Source organism: Hyla sarda, chromosome 7 (assembly GCF_029499605.1).
Source record: "Hyla sarda isolate aHylSar1 chromosome 7, aHylSar1.hap1, whole genome shotgun sequence".
NCBI classification, from domain to species: Eukaryota; Metazoa; Chordata; class Amphibia; order Anura; family Hylidae; genus Hyla; species Hyla sarda.
In genome coordinates this window covers 140,072,899-140,087,450 of record NC_079195.1, presented here as the reverse complement: position 1 = coordinate 140,087,450, position 14,552 = coordinate 140,072,899, and positions in this window count along the sequence as shown.

Genomic DNA, 14,552 nt, shown 5'->3' with positions numbered 1-14,552 from the left:
TGTTTCTAATATGGTGTCACATGTGTCGGGTTACTGCTGTTCTTGCACAATGCGGGCTTTGTATGGAGGTTTGTAAATGCACATGGCCCTGACATCAATTCCAGCAAAATTCTCTCTCCAAAAGTCCAATGGCGCTCCTTCCGTTCTGAGACCTGTAGTGCACCAGCAGAGCACTTAAAATCCACATATGGGGCATTTTCTTAATCAGAAGAAATTGGGCTTTACATTCTGGGGTCCATTTTCTCCTATTCCCCTTGTCAAAAAGAAAAATTTGGGGTAACACCATCATTTTTGTGCTAAAAATCAAACTTTTAATTTTCACGTCCAACTTCAATGCAAAGTTGTCAAATACCTGTGAGGAGTTAAGGCTCACTATACCCCTTGTTACGTTCCATGAGGGGTGTAGTTTCCCAAATAGTGTACCATGTGTGGGTTTGTTTGCTGTTCTGGCACCCTGGGGACTTGCTAAACGCAGCATGCCCCCCAAAAAACCATTATAACAAAATTCTCTTTCAAAAAGCCAAATTTAGCTCCTTCTCTTCTGAGCATTATAGTGCGCAAGCAGAGCACTTAACGTCCACATATGGGGCGTTTTCTTAATTGGGAGAAATTGGGCTTTACATTTTGGGGTCCATTTTCTCCTATTACCCCTTGTGAAAAAGAAAAATTTGGGATAACACCATCATTTTAGTGTTAAAAATCTAATTTTCCATTTCCATGTCCAACTTCAACGCAAAGTCATCAAACACTTGTGAGGTGTTAAGGCTCAATATATTATTTTCATGAAATTTGGGGATTTTTCACCTAGAAAGGATGCAAGTAACGAGGAAAATTTTCCACTATGTTAAAGTAGAATATGTCATGAAAAAAAAATCTCAAAATTAGAATGAGAGGTAAAAGCATCCCAGAGTTAATAATATATAAAGTGACAGTGGTCAGATTTGCATATATATGTATATATATATATATATATATATATATATATATATATATAGCTATTTAAAAATATATATATACAGTGGTCCCTCAACATACGATGGTAATTTGTTCCAAACGACCCATCGTTTGTCGAATCCATCGTATATTGAGGGATCCGTGCAATGTAAAGTATAGGAAGCTGTACTCACCTGTCCCCGCCGCTCCGGACCAGGTCCTCACCGCTCCCGATGCTGTCCAAGGGGCTCCCGATGCTGTCCCGCTGCTCCGGTGTCTTCTTCGCGATCCTACAGTTTCTTCCGCATCTTCTGCAGGGTCCGGGCCTCGCTTTCTGGTGATGTTATTACACTGCTGCGCCGGCGTGGCATGCGTAGTGACGTAATAACAACGCCAGAAAGCGAGGCCCAGACCCCGGACAAGATGCAGAAGACGCCGGAGGATCGCGAAGTGGACCCGGAGCAGCGGGAATAGGTAAGCGAACCTGCCTGGGATGCTTAAACTGCTATCCGACAGCAGCTTAAGCATTTTGTGCTGTCGGATAGCAGTTAATGCGATGGCCCCGACATATAAAAGCATTGTATGTCAATGCTGACATCGACATGCGATGGCCTCTGAGAGGCCATCGTATGTCGATTTTATCATATGTCGGGGCCATCGCAGGTCGGGGGGTTACTGTATACATTTTTCCTTTAAAACTATCTTGAAATTGCCACCACTAGGGGGTCTTTAATCTTCCTCCACACTAATGACTCTGCATTTTACAATAGTTTAGATACAAACCATAAAGCACACTGATGTCCAGAATTGGCGATCTGTGCTAAGTGGAACATACCTCCTTCATCAATATTCACTGCTTCCATGTGACCTGCTTTACTTTTTGAAGGAAGCTCCGCCCTGCTGCTGCAACCAGAAGCTAAGTATGTGTGATGCTGACAACAGTGTATGTAAGTATAGTAAGTGTGATACTGACTTTACGAAACAGTATCTATGTATATTATGTGTAATACTGCAAGCAGCTTAGTATGTGGGATGCTGATTTTACAATAGTGTATCTAAGTATATTATGTGTAACATTCCTTGCAGCCTATTATATGTGATACTGCCCAGAGTAATTTTTCTAAGCAAATTCAGTGTGATACTAGCCAGAGCCTTGTATCCAGGCCCGTCGCTACCGGACCGACAAACCAAGCAATTGCTTGGGGCCCCGAGCTGGCTGGGGGCCCCGAGCAGAGCCGGTGCTTGCACATCCAGTAGCGACGGAGCACTTCGGGGGGCCTGTACATTTCAATTAAATTACCTTTGTAGGGTGCGGGCCCCTTAAGAATCAAAGCAGGGCCGGCACCGAACAGGTCAGGGACTGATGGGAGTAGAGACGTCACGTGCCCCGCGCAGGCACGCACGTCCACTCCGATCACCTGACCTGTCCCTGCTTACGTCCTCCAGCATCCTCCTCATGCAGTGACAGGAGCAGCAGAAGACTCACGCCGCTGCAACGATCCGCGGCAGGGTAAGTAAACTGGCCCGGGGGGGGGGGGGGGGGGTCGGGGGATTGTATGGTGGTTAGGGGACTACAATGGTGATGAGAGGTGTGTGTTTGTGTGTGGGGGGGGTGATGAGAGGTGCAGGGGGGTGTTGTGATGAGAGGTGCAGGGGGGTGTTATGGGGGTGATGAGAGGTCCAGGGGGGTGTTATGGGGGTGATGAGAGGTGCAGGGGGGTGTTATGGGGGTGATGAGATGTGCAGGGGGGTGTTATGGGGGTGATGAGAGGTGCAGGGGTGTTATGGGGGTGATGAGAGGTGCAGGCGGTGTTATGGGGGTGATAAGAGGTGCAGGGGGGTGTTATGGGGGTGATGAGAGGTGCAAGGGGGTGTTGGGGGTGATAAGAGGTGCAGGGGTGTTATGGGGGTTATAAGAGGTGCAGGGGTGTTATAAGAGGTGCAGGGGTGTTATGGGGGTGATAAGAGGTGCAGGGGTGTTATGGGGGTTATAAGAGGTGCAGGGGTGTTATGGGGGTTATAAGAGGTGCAGGGGTGTTATGGGGGTTATAAGAGGTGCAGGGGTGTTATGGGGGTTATAAGAGGTGCAGGGGTGTTATGGGGGTGATAAGAGGTGCAGGGGGTGTTATGGGGGTGATAAGAGGTGCAGGGGTGTGTTATGGGGGTGATAAGAGGTGCAGGGGTGTTATGGGGGTGATAAGAGGTGCAGGGGTGTTATGGGGGTCATAAGAGGTGCAGGGGTGTTATGGGGGTGATAAGCGGTGCAGGGGTGTTATGGGGGTGATAAGAGGTGCAGGGGTGTTATAGGGAACGTTATGGGGGGGTTATGGGGGTTATGAGAGGTGTAGGGGGGTGTTATGGGGGTCATGAGAGGTGCAGGGGGTGTTATGGGGGTCATGAGAGGTGCAGGGGGGTGTTATGGGGTCATGAGAGGTGCAGGGGGGTGTTATGGGGGTGATGAGAGGTGCAGGGAGGGATGTTATGGGGGTGATGAGAGATGCAGGGAGGGGTGTTATGGGGGTGATGAGAGATGCAGGGAGGGGTGTTATGGGGGTGAGGAGAGGTGCCCCCCCTGCACCTCTCCTCATCACCCCCCCCCTCCAATATCCCCCCTGGTTATAGTAGTGATGAGGAGAGGTGGGGGGGGGGGAGTTATAGTAATGATGAGGAGAGGTTTGGCGGGGGTTATGGGGGTGATGAGGACACAGAGGATAAGAGGGGTGTATATGTATATATGATGTGTATGCATGTGTGGCACTATTATATTCAGTGGGTACAGTGTGTGGCAGTACTGTATTCAGTGGATACAGTGTGGAGCAGAATTATATTCAGGGTACAGTGTGTGGCACCATTATATTCAGGGTACAGTGTGTGGCAGTATTACATTTAGTGGGTACAGCATGTGGCAGTATTATATTCAGGGTACAGTGTGTGGCAGTATTATATTTAGTGTGTACAGTATGTGGCAGTATTATATTTAGTGGGTACAGTGTATGGTATTCAGGTTACAGTGTGTGGCAGTATTATATTCAGTGGATACAGTGTGTGGCAGTATTATATTCAGGGTACAGTGTGTGGCAGTATTATATTCAGTGGGTACAGTGTGTGGCAGTATTATATTTAGTGGGTACAGTGTATGGCAGTATTATATTTAGTGGGTACAGTGTGTGGCAGTATTATATTCAGGGTACAGTGTGTGGCAGTATTATATTCAGGGTACAGTGTGGGGCAGGATTATATTTAGTGGGTACAGTGTGGGGCAGTATTATATTCAGGGTATAGTGTGTGGCAGTATTATATTTAGTGGGTACAGTGCATGGCAGTATTATATTTAGTGGGTACAGTGTGTGGCAGTATTATATTCAGGGTACAGTGTGGGGCAGGATTATATTTAGTGGGTACAGTGTGGGGAAGTATTATATTCAGGGTACAGTGTGGGGCAGTATTATATTCAGGGTACAGTGTGGGGCAGTATTTTATTCAGGGTACACTTTCTGGCAAGGTTATAATGATTACTGTCTTCATGCAGAGGATGAGGATCTACTGTCAGTGACGAGCCAATGATGTTTGGATGTCAGACTCTGCAGAGAAGATGGAGCTGGAGGAAGACCTGGTCTCTGGACCAGATGAAGAAGAAAAGATAACAGAGAAGATATCACTCAAGTCAGAAGACGTCACTCAGGTCACTGCTATCATTGTGTGTTCTCCTGACTGACCCATCAGAGCTGTAGTCACTTGTAAGTTCTGCAGTGATGATGGGTAAAACTGTGTACAATCTGTGTCTCTCCAGCTGTTACAAAACTACAACTCCCATAATGCCTGAGGCTCTCCAGACATGATGGGAGTTTAAGCTATCCAACAGCTGGAGAACCACTTCAACCGAGGTGATCGGTGGGGGTCTCAGCAGTCAGACCCCCACCAAAATAAATCGCCCGGGGGGGTGGGGGTCTGGACAGGGGGTATGGGTAGGGAACACTGCTGCACCTAATGTGGGGGGAACACTGCCTGCCTACTAAGGGGGAACATTGCCTGCCTAATGTGGGGAACACTGCCAACCTAATTTGGGGAGAACTATGCTGTACCTAATGTGGTGGGAACTCTGCTGCACCTAATGTGCGTCGTATCGATGTTCGCTCACGTTGCGCTCCCCGAATTCAAGGGCCGGCGTTACTATGTCTTGACGCCGGCCCTAGAGCGTGACGATGCGTGAACATCAAAGGGGGGGGGGGGGGTCCTACATGACCATTTTGCTTGGGGCCCCCAAATTCCTTCAAACGGCCCTGCTTGTATCTAAGCTAATTTTGTATCCAAAGAAGAGTCAGCACTCGAGAGTCCTAACACAAATGCAAGTGTCAAAGCAGCATGCTGGATTAACCCCTTGCCGCATATGGACGTATATTAATGTCCATTTGCAGCTCCCGAGGTATGAGCGCACATCATTTGCAGCCAGGACCCACGGCTAATGCCGGACATCGCCGATTGGGCTGATGTCCGACATTAGCCCTTTAGACGCAGCAATCAAAGTTGATCGCCGCATGTGAAACAAAAGTAAAAATTGCTGGTTAGCTCAGTGGTGCTGTTCAGGACCGCTGCAGTGAAATTGCAGCATCCCGAACAGCTTGCAGGACGCAAGGAGGATCTCTACCTGCCTCCTCGCTTTCCGAATTACTGCTCCTTGCCTGAGATCCAGGCAGGTGCAGTAGAGTGGCGATAACACTGATCAATACTATTGCATGGCAGTGAACTTTGTAAGAGAACAGTGTATGCAATGTTGTACCCTATGGGGTGTATAACATTGCAAAAAAAGTGTAAAAAGAAAAAAAAAAAGGTAATAAATGTGATTTAACCCCTTTCCTAATAAAAGATCAAATCCCCCTTTTCCAATTTTTTAACAATAAACATGTGGTATCGCCGCGTGCGTCAATGTCTGAACTTTAAAAATATATTGTTAATTAAACCACATGTTCAATGGTGTACACGTAAAAAAAAAAAATTCTAAGTCCACAATAGCAGATTTTTGGTCACTTTTTATACCATAAAATGTTTTACAAAAAGTTATCAAAAATTGTACCAAAAATCACTTCAGACCATGGCGCAAAAAATGAGCCCTCATACTGCCCCTTATACGGAAAAATAAGAAAAGTTATAGGGGTCAGAAGAGGACATTTTTCAATGTATAAATTTTGGTGCATGTAGTTATGATTTTTTTTTGTAGTAAAATAAAATCAAACCTATATAAATTGTGTATCCTTGCGACCATATGGACCTACAGAATAAATATAAATTGCTAATTTTACAGAAAACTGCACTGCATAGAAACGGAAGCCACTAAAAATTACAAAATGGCTTTTTTTTCTTTCAAAATGGCTTTTTGCCTCACAAATATTTTTTCTCTGGTTATGCTGTAGATTTTGTTGTGAAATTATTAATAGTATTACAAAGTAAAATTGTTGGCGCAAAGAACAAGCCCTCATATGGATTTTTAGGTGGAAAATTGAAAGTGTTATGATTTTTAGAAGGTGAGGAGGAAAAAACAAAAGTGCAAAAATGAAAAATCGCCAAAGAAGGAAGGGGTTAAGTATACTCCACTGCAAGGGGTTAAGTATACTCCACAGCACAAATGAGTGTATTCAGGGAGAACAAAGTGGCTTCATATTAATTGCACCAATGGATATTACATGCAACGTTTAGACCTGATGGCCTTTCTCAAGCTTAGTGAATACATACAAAGTACCATCTTAAATACACAGTAGCAAACAATAATTGGTTACAACTCGTGCAGCAATTCAGTGATCAAATAATGGCTTAAACCCACCTTCCATGATAGGTCAAGATCATGTGATTATAACAGTCATAACAGTATACACATATGAACATATCTACAAAGTGAAAATAAATACATTGTCTGTGTTACAACGATCAGTCTCTGGGGAATATCTGAAGGGGGGATCCACAGTACTCACAGCCACCTGCAATTGTCTTGCGAACTGCAGGAATGTCATAGTATGCGTGTATAGTACTCGGGCTCCGTAAGTAAACAAAGGCAACGCGCCTGCGCTACTCATGCTGATGTCAAGCATCATGTGTATTGATGCCGGGTAAGGGTGCATGCACACCACGTTTTTGCAATACAGTTCCCGTATCAGGATTTTGATAAAAAACGGATTCCTCAAAACCGGACTAAACTGTATCAAAACGCGTGTACAAATTTCAACCGGTTTACGATTAAAAACCATATACGGTTTGAAAAATGATGGCCGGTTGCATCCGTTTTTTAAGAAAAAAACATATACGGTTTTAACTTTTCACTCCCTTTTGAATAAAGTTTCACTTGTATGATTGAAGTTCCAAGAAAAAAAAACAGTGCAAAGTCAAAATCTGTATGGTGCAAACCAGAGGGAACCGTACACACATAAGGGTTCTGTAGGGTTCCCATTGACTCCCATGTTTAAAAAAAAACCCTATATGGTTTAATACGTTTTTTTACCTGGACCAAAAAATGTGTAGTCTACGTTTTTTGGCTACTGTTAAAAAAAAACGGACAAAACCGTATAAGATACAAAACGGACTAGACCGGATGATGCGTTTGACATACAGTTTCCAATGTTAAGTCAAAGCATACGGTTTCCTAAACGGTTCAGTACGGTTTTTAACTGTATACGGGAACTGTATAGCAAAAACGCAGTGTGCATGCACCCTAAGTCCGCCCCCCGCTGAGAGAGGCCGAACCCAGTCGGCAGCTGCGTAATTGATCAGGGCTGTGAGCTGTCAGCATCCCGAGCGCTATCGACTTGTCAGCTCATGTTTATTTGGCGTGCGGCAGGTATAAGTTACTATTCTAACCGCAACACATATTGCTGCATGTACACAGAGCCCACAACTAAGAAATGTGAAATAATTTTAATATAATAGGTCTTCAGTGGCGTTCCTGTAGTGCGTGATCTCCCCCGTTCTTTACATCATATTCAGTTTCCCGGAGACACAAAGTGACAGTGCCTATAAATGAAAAGAAATTTAAAACAAGATTGTCAATCAAAAAAGCGCTATAAGGCTGGAACTCCACTGAGTTTTTTTTTGCAAAAAAAAAATTAAAAATTTTCCCGCACGGCATTTTTTCGGTGGAAAAACGCCACGTCCAGATATTAGCGGCAAGTCAATAGAAAACTGCAAAATGCCAGATTCACTTGGCTTTTTTCAGTTTGGCATTTTTTTTTTTTTATCCTTTTGGTGTTTTTCAGCAATTTCGGGCTCAGAGGCTGGATTTTCAAAACACCCGACAAAACCTAGTTTGGCGTTTTTTGCCCTGAAATCGTGGCGTTTTCCTCCCATAGAAGTCTATGGAAGAACAAAAACGCCAAGCAAAACGCCATGTTGGTTTAAAATTTTGCATTTTTGCAGGAGGTTTTTATTCTTTTTTGGACTTTAGCGATTCCAAAAAATGATGGAGACACCGTTTTTATTAAAATTTCGTAGGGTAACATAAAAAAATTTATAAAAAAGATACAGTAGTGATGGAAAAAATTGTATCTAACGAAATTTATCTTTTTTATTATGAAATGTTTATTAATTTTTAAACAGGGATCAATTTATGTGGGCGTGTAAAGCACTAAAAATGTAGCCGACAATAATAAAAATGTAGTGTGTGCGTGTTTCACTTAATTTTTTAACATTTTTTAGGTAGTACTACTACTCCCAGCATGGAACACACTGTTCCATGATGGGAGTAGTAGTACCTGTACTTATTGACAGATCACCAGGGTTCGGTGCGATCCTCTTGTATAATGTATAGATGCGGCCGGCCGCTCTTCTCTGGTCCCCTGCACTGACATATATATACACCTATTCATATTTCCCGCAGAGAGCTGTGATTGGCCAGATGGTTCCAGCCAATCACAGCTCTCTGTGGGAAATAGGAACGTGTATATATACGGCCGTGCAGGGGACCATAGGAGAGCGCCCGCATCTATACATTATACAGGAGGATCGCAGCGGGTGTCAGTAGTGATACCCGCTGTGATCTTTCCTTAACTATAAGTACTACTACTCCCAACATGGAGTACACTCTGCTCCATGCTGAGAGCTGTAGTACCTGCATTAATAGACAGATCGCATCATGTGTCAGAAGTTACACTCGCTGCGATCTGTCTATTAATGCAGGTACTACAGCTCCCAGCATGGAGCAGAGTGTGCTCCATGTTGGGAGTAGGAGTACCTGCAGGTAAGAACAGATCACAGCGAGTATCACTACTTACACCCGCTGTGATCGTCCTGTCTATAACAGAGATGGTGCGACTGTATATAGCGCTCGCATCCCTGCTCTGCACTGTACTCTGGGCCGGCCACTCGTTCATTCATATTTTCCTCAGAGCTGTAATTGGCTGCAACCATCCGGCCAATCACAACACTGGGTGGAAAGTATGAACGGCCAGTGATGTGAATAGAACATCACTCAGAGTACAGAGCAGAGGTGTGAGAGCTGTATAGAGCCGCTCCACATCTCTGCTATATTATGGACGATCGCATCAGGTGTCAGACTGACAACCGGAGTGATATGTCTATAGTACAGGTACTACTACTCCCAGCATGGAACAGTGTGTTCCATGCTGGGAGTAGTAGTACTACATAAAAAATTTGAAAAAAAGAGAAAAAAAGTTAAACACACACACACTTTATAAAAAAAAAAATATTAAAATTTTGTTATAAAACATATACATTTAGTTAAATACATTTTTATATCCCTACTGCATCCTACTTGCCAAAAAAGGCAAATTCCACACAAAGGTAAAAACGCCAGAAAAAACGCCAAAATGCAGGGAAAACTGTGGCAGTTTTTCTGGCGTTTTTATGCCACAAAAATCGCAGTGGAGTCCTAACCTAAGGCTAAGTTTCCACTTGGTTTTTTTTCTGGCAGTTTTTGGAATACTGCCACTGCAGTTTTTGAGCCAAAGTTAGAAGTGGATCCATAAGGGAGGAGAAGTGTAAGTTCTTCCTTTATGTGTCCTATTCCTTTTGAATACACATCTGGCTTTGGCTCAAAAACTGCAGTGGCAGTATTCCAAAAACTGCCAGAAAAAAAAAAAACAAGTGGAAACTTAGCCTAAGAGTAGGACACAGAACGGGATGCATAAAAAAAAAAAAAAAAAGTACAAGAAATAATAAAAAGAAAGAAATATAAACATGAAAAGGAAAAAATAAAAAAATAAAAGCTAAAAATGTATTTTAAAAAATAAAATAAAATTAATAAAATGTAAGTAAAAAAATATAATAAAATAAAACAACAAGAATCCGAACATTATTCACATGAAGAGTTTTAATCCAAAATAAATATTTAAACCATGGGGATGTAAAGTGTTGAGTGTATATATCCATTTAAGCTTTTTGTTTAAGTATTCTCTCCCCGTCTCCCCCTCTCCTAAGTGGGGGGACATGGTCAATAATACGAAACCTCAATTGGCTAATGATGTGTCCTAAATCATGAAAATGTTTTGCCACAGGCAAATCAAGTTTCCCCATCCTGATGCCCATTAAGGCGGATTCTGCATTCATTCATTGTTTCACCTATATAGTACAATCCGCATGGACACTATAACATATAGATAACATAAGATGACCTACACGTGCGCCTATCTTTAATGGTATATTTCTAGCCGGTAAGTGGGTGATGGAGTGTGTCTCATTTAACTATACTGTTACAATGACTGCAGTCCAAACAGGGAAAATTTCCCCTTTTGGACCCCAGCCATGTTTCTTTTTCAGTTTTTTTCAAATACCTTTGTCGGACTTAACCAAATGGTCTTTATAATTACAGCCCTTCCGATATGCCATTACAGGAAGATCATCAAGCATGGTTGATCGTTTCACAATATCCCAATTTTTCCTGATGATGTGAGCAATTTCAGAACTATGGGTTGAATAAGTGGAGACAGTCCAAAAATAAAACTATCCATTATTAGTGTTGAGCAGCATAGGCCATATTCGAATTCACAAATATTCGCGAATATATGGACGAATATTCGTCATATATTCGCTAAATTCGCATATTCGCGTTTTATTTTCGCATATGCAAAAATCAGCATATACGAAAATTAGCATATACAAAAATTAGCATAAACGAAAATTTGCACGCCAGTCTCACACAGTAGTATTAGAGCCTTCTTTACACCACACAAGCTGGAAGCAGAGAGGGATGATCACTGTGATGTGTACTGTGATAAAAAAATAAAATAAAAATTTAATAAAAAAATATGAATATTTGTAATTACGAATATATAGTGCTGTATTCGCGAATATGCGATATTCGCGAATAAAATTTGCGAGCAACACTATCCATTATATCCCTGAAAACACACTGCAGCCACTCTAGGTATGACATGTTTTTTCAGGCATTTTCAAATATAATGTATTGGGGCACAGTATTTTACAGTATTATATTCAGCAGCATAGTATGTGTTGGAATGGAAATCAGGGGCACCACAAGTGGTGGAATTTTAATCGGGCACCAAATTTGGCAGTATTGTTTTCAGTTGCATAGTATGTGGCTATATTGTTTTCAGGGGCACAGCATGTGGCAGTATTGTATTCAGGGGCACAGTGTGTGCCATTATTTTTAGGGTCCCAGAATCGAGAAGTATTATATGCATGGTCACAATCGCATAAAAGAGGAAAGGAAAAGTGCGGAGCGCTCACCGTTCCGGTATTCGGCAGACATGACCAGGTGAATCCAGGACCGCTTCGATCTATATGGAGACCCGGTGATCAGACATCCACTTCAGTATATGCAGGAGAGTGGCAGGTGGAACGGGGGAGTTCAGTATGTGCCAAAATTATATTAAAGGGTAGCTCTCATCAAATAAACTTTTGATATATTTTAGATTAATGAATGTTGAATAACTTTCCAATAGCATGTTATTGAAAAATATGCTTCTTTCTATTGTATTTTTCCCGATCAGTCCTGTCAGCAAGCATTTCTGACTCATGCTGGAGTCCTAAACACTCAGAGCTGCCAGCCTGCTTTGTTCACAGCCAAACAGGCAGTGAACAAAGCAGGCTGGCAGCTCTGAGTGTTCTCCTTTGTGAACAAAGCAGACTGGCAGCTCGTAGTGTTTAGGACTCCAGCATGAGTCTGAAATGCTTGCTGCCAGGACTGGTAGGGAGACCCCTAGTGGTTATTTCTTCAAAGTGGAAAATTAAATAGAAAGAAGCATATTTTTAATAACATGCAATTGTAAAGTTATTCTGCATACATTAATCTATAATATATCAGAAGTTTTTTTGATGAGAGGTACCCTTTAAGGGGCACTATTTGGGGCAGTATTTTATGTAGGGGAAGAAGTTATCCAGGGAGACAGGGCCCAAGCTGAACATTTGCATCAGCACCCATGAACCTTTAGCTTTGGCGCTGCCCCCATATACCTTACTGAGGTCAAAAGTTTGTCATTTTGACCTCTGTTCGGGAAAATGTTGTGGGGTCTGCTGGAAGTAATAGCGTTGTCCTCTGTGCTATTCCATTGAGCTTCATCCCATAAAGATTTTTTTTAAATACCACGCAGTATATATGGTTTTACTATGGGACACTATGTAGGTCTGATAGACACTGCTTAATGCAGTGTGAAAGGAGCCTTAGACTTAAAGGGGTTAGCCAGCAGTAGTTTTTTTCTTTTTCTAGAACAATGCTAATACTACAGTATGTAAAAAAATAAATCTGTACTCTCCAACGCTCCAGTAGTGTCCCCCGGTGTCCTGCTCCGGTCCCTGGTGTGATCTTCCTACTGAAAGAAAGCTAGACGCCTGGGAGCAGGACACCGGAGGCACAGCGGGAGCATTGGTGGTGAGTACAAGGTTTTTTTTTTTATATATATATTCTTTAGTTGGGGCACTGTTCTGAAAAGTGGCATGGTAAAAATATGAAGAAAAAAAAATTCCATGCGTATACCAAGGTATAAGCTTGGAATTTTTTTTCCCTAATATTGTGACATAACCAAGTGGCAACATTCATGATGTGACTAACGTTTAGAGGGGCGCAAGTACAAAAAGTGCCTAAGGCAGCATGAACGCTAAATATGGTCCTGCACATATTACTCTATACAGTGTTTGGGTGGGGGGTCACCATTTACTGTATATTACTGTATATTGTGACATGTCACAAACCTGTACACTGTAGTATTTGTATCCCCCCCCTGCACTATATTATACAGTGTACAAGAGGGTAACACATTTCTACTACAGTGGTCCCTCAGCATACGATGGTAATTCGTTCCAAACGACCCATCGTTTGTCGAATCCATCGTATATTGAGGGATCCGTGCAATGTAAAGTATAGGAAGCTGTACTCACCTGTCCCCGTCGCTCCAGACCAGGTCCTCACCGCTCCCGATGCTGTCCCAGGGGCTCCCGATGCTGTCTCGCTGCTCCGGTGTCTTCTTCGCGATCCTCCGGTGTCTTGCGCATCTTCTGCAGGGTCCGGGCCTCGCTTTCTGGTGACGTTATTACGCAGCTGCACCGGCGCGGCATGCGTAGTGACGTAATAACGACGCCGGAAAGCAAGGCCCGGACCCTGGAGAAGATGCGCAAGACACCGGAGGATCGCGAAGTGGACCCGGAGCAGCGGGAATAGGTAAGTGAACCTGCCAGGGATGCTTAAACTGCTATCCGACAGCAGCTTAAGCATTTTGCGCTGTTGGATAGCAGTTAATGCGATGGCCCCGACATATAAAAGCATCGTATGTCGATGCTGACATCGACATGCGATGGCCTCTGAGAGGCCATCGTATGTCGAATTTATCATATGTCGGGGACATCGTAGGTCGGGGGGTTACTGTATATGCAATAACATATCACCTGGTGGGGTATGATAGATGTGCATATATAATCACAACAATGCTGAAGAGGGCCAGGAAACGATAGGGGACAGATTGGCCTGAGGGCAACATAAACACAAAATACTCTAATAGTGCCCTTCCAAGACTAGACTCTGATCCATCCTTGTATCTATCTTACTGTTTCCCAATCAGGTTGCCTCCAGCTGTGGCAAAACTACAACTCCCAACATGCCCAGACAGGAAAAGGTTAAACCGGCATGTTGGGAGTGGTAGTTTTGCAACAAATGGAGGTAACACTGATATACAGAAATATATCTATCTATCTATATGTATATATATATGTATATATATATATATATATATATATATATATATATATATATATACACACACACACACACACATACATACATAGAGTGGTCCCTCAACATACGATATTAATTAGTTCCGGGATGACCATTGTATGTTGAAACCATCATATGTTGAATGCATATCTCTATGGAAACCTGGTAATTGGTTCTAGAGCCCCGGAACCATTGTATGTTGAGTACATATCTCTATGGAAAACTGGTAATTGGTTCTAGAGCCCCGGAACCATTGTATATTGAGTACATATCTCTATGGAAAACTGGTAAATTGGTTGAAAGACGACCATTGTATGTTGAGTGTGTGTAGGTCCATATGATTAAAATGATACCCAACTTATATAAGTTTGATTTTGTTTTACTTCTGTAAAAAATTTTAACTGTTTGCACTAAAACTGTATGTTTAAAAATGTCCTCTACTGACCTTTTTTTTTCC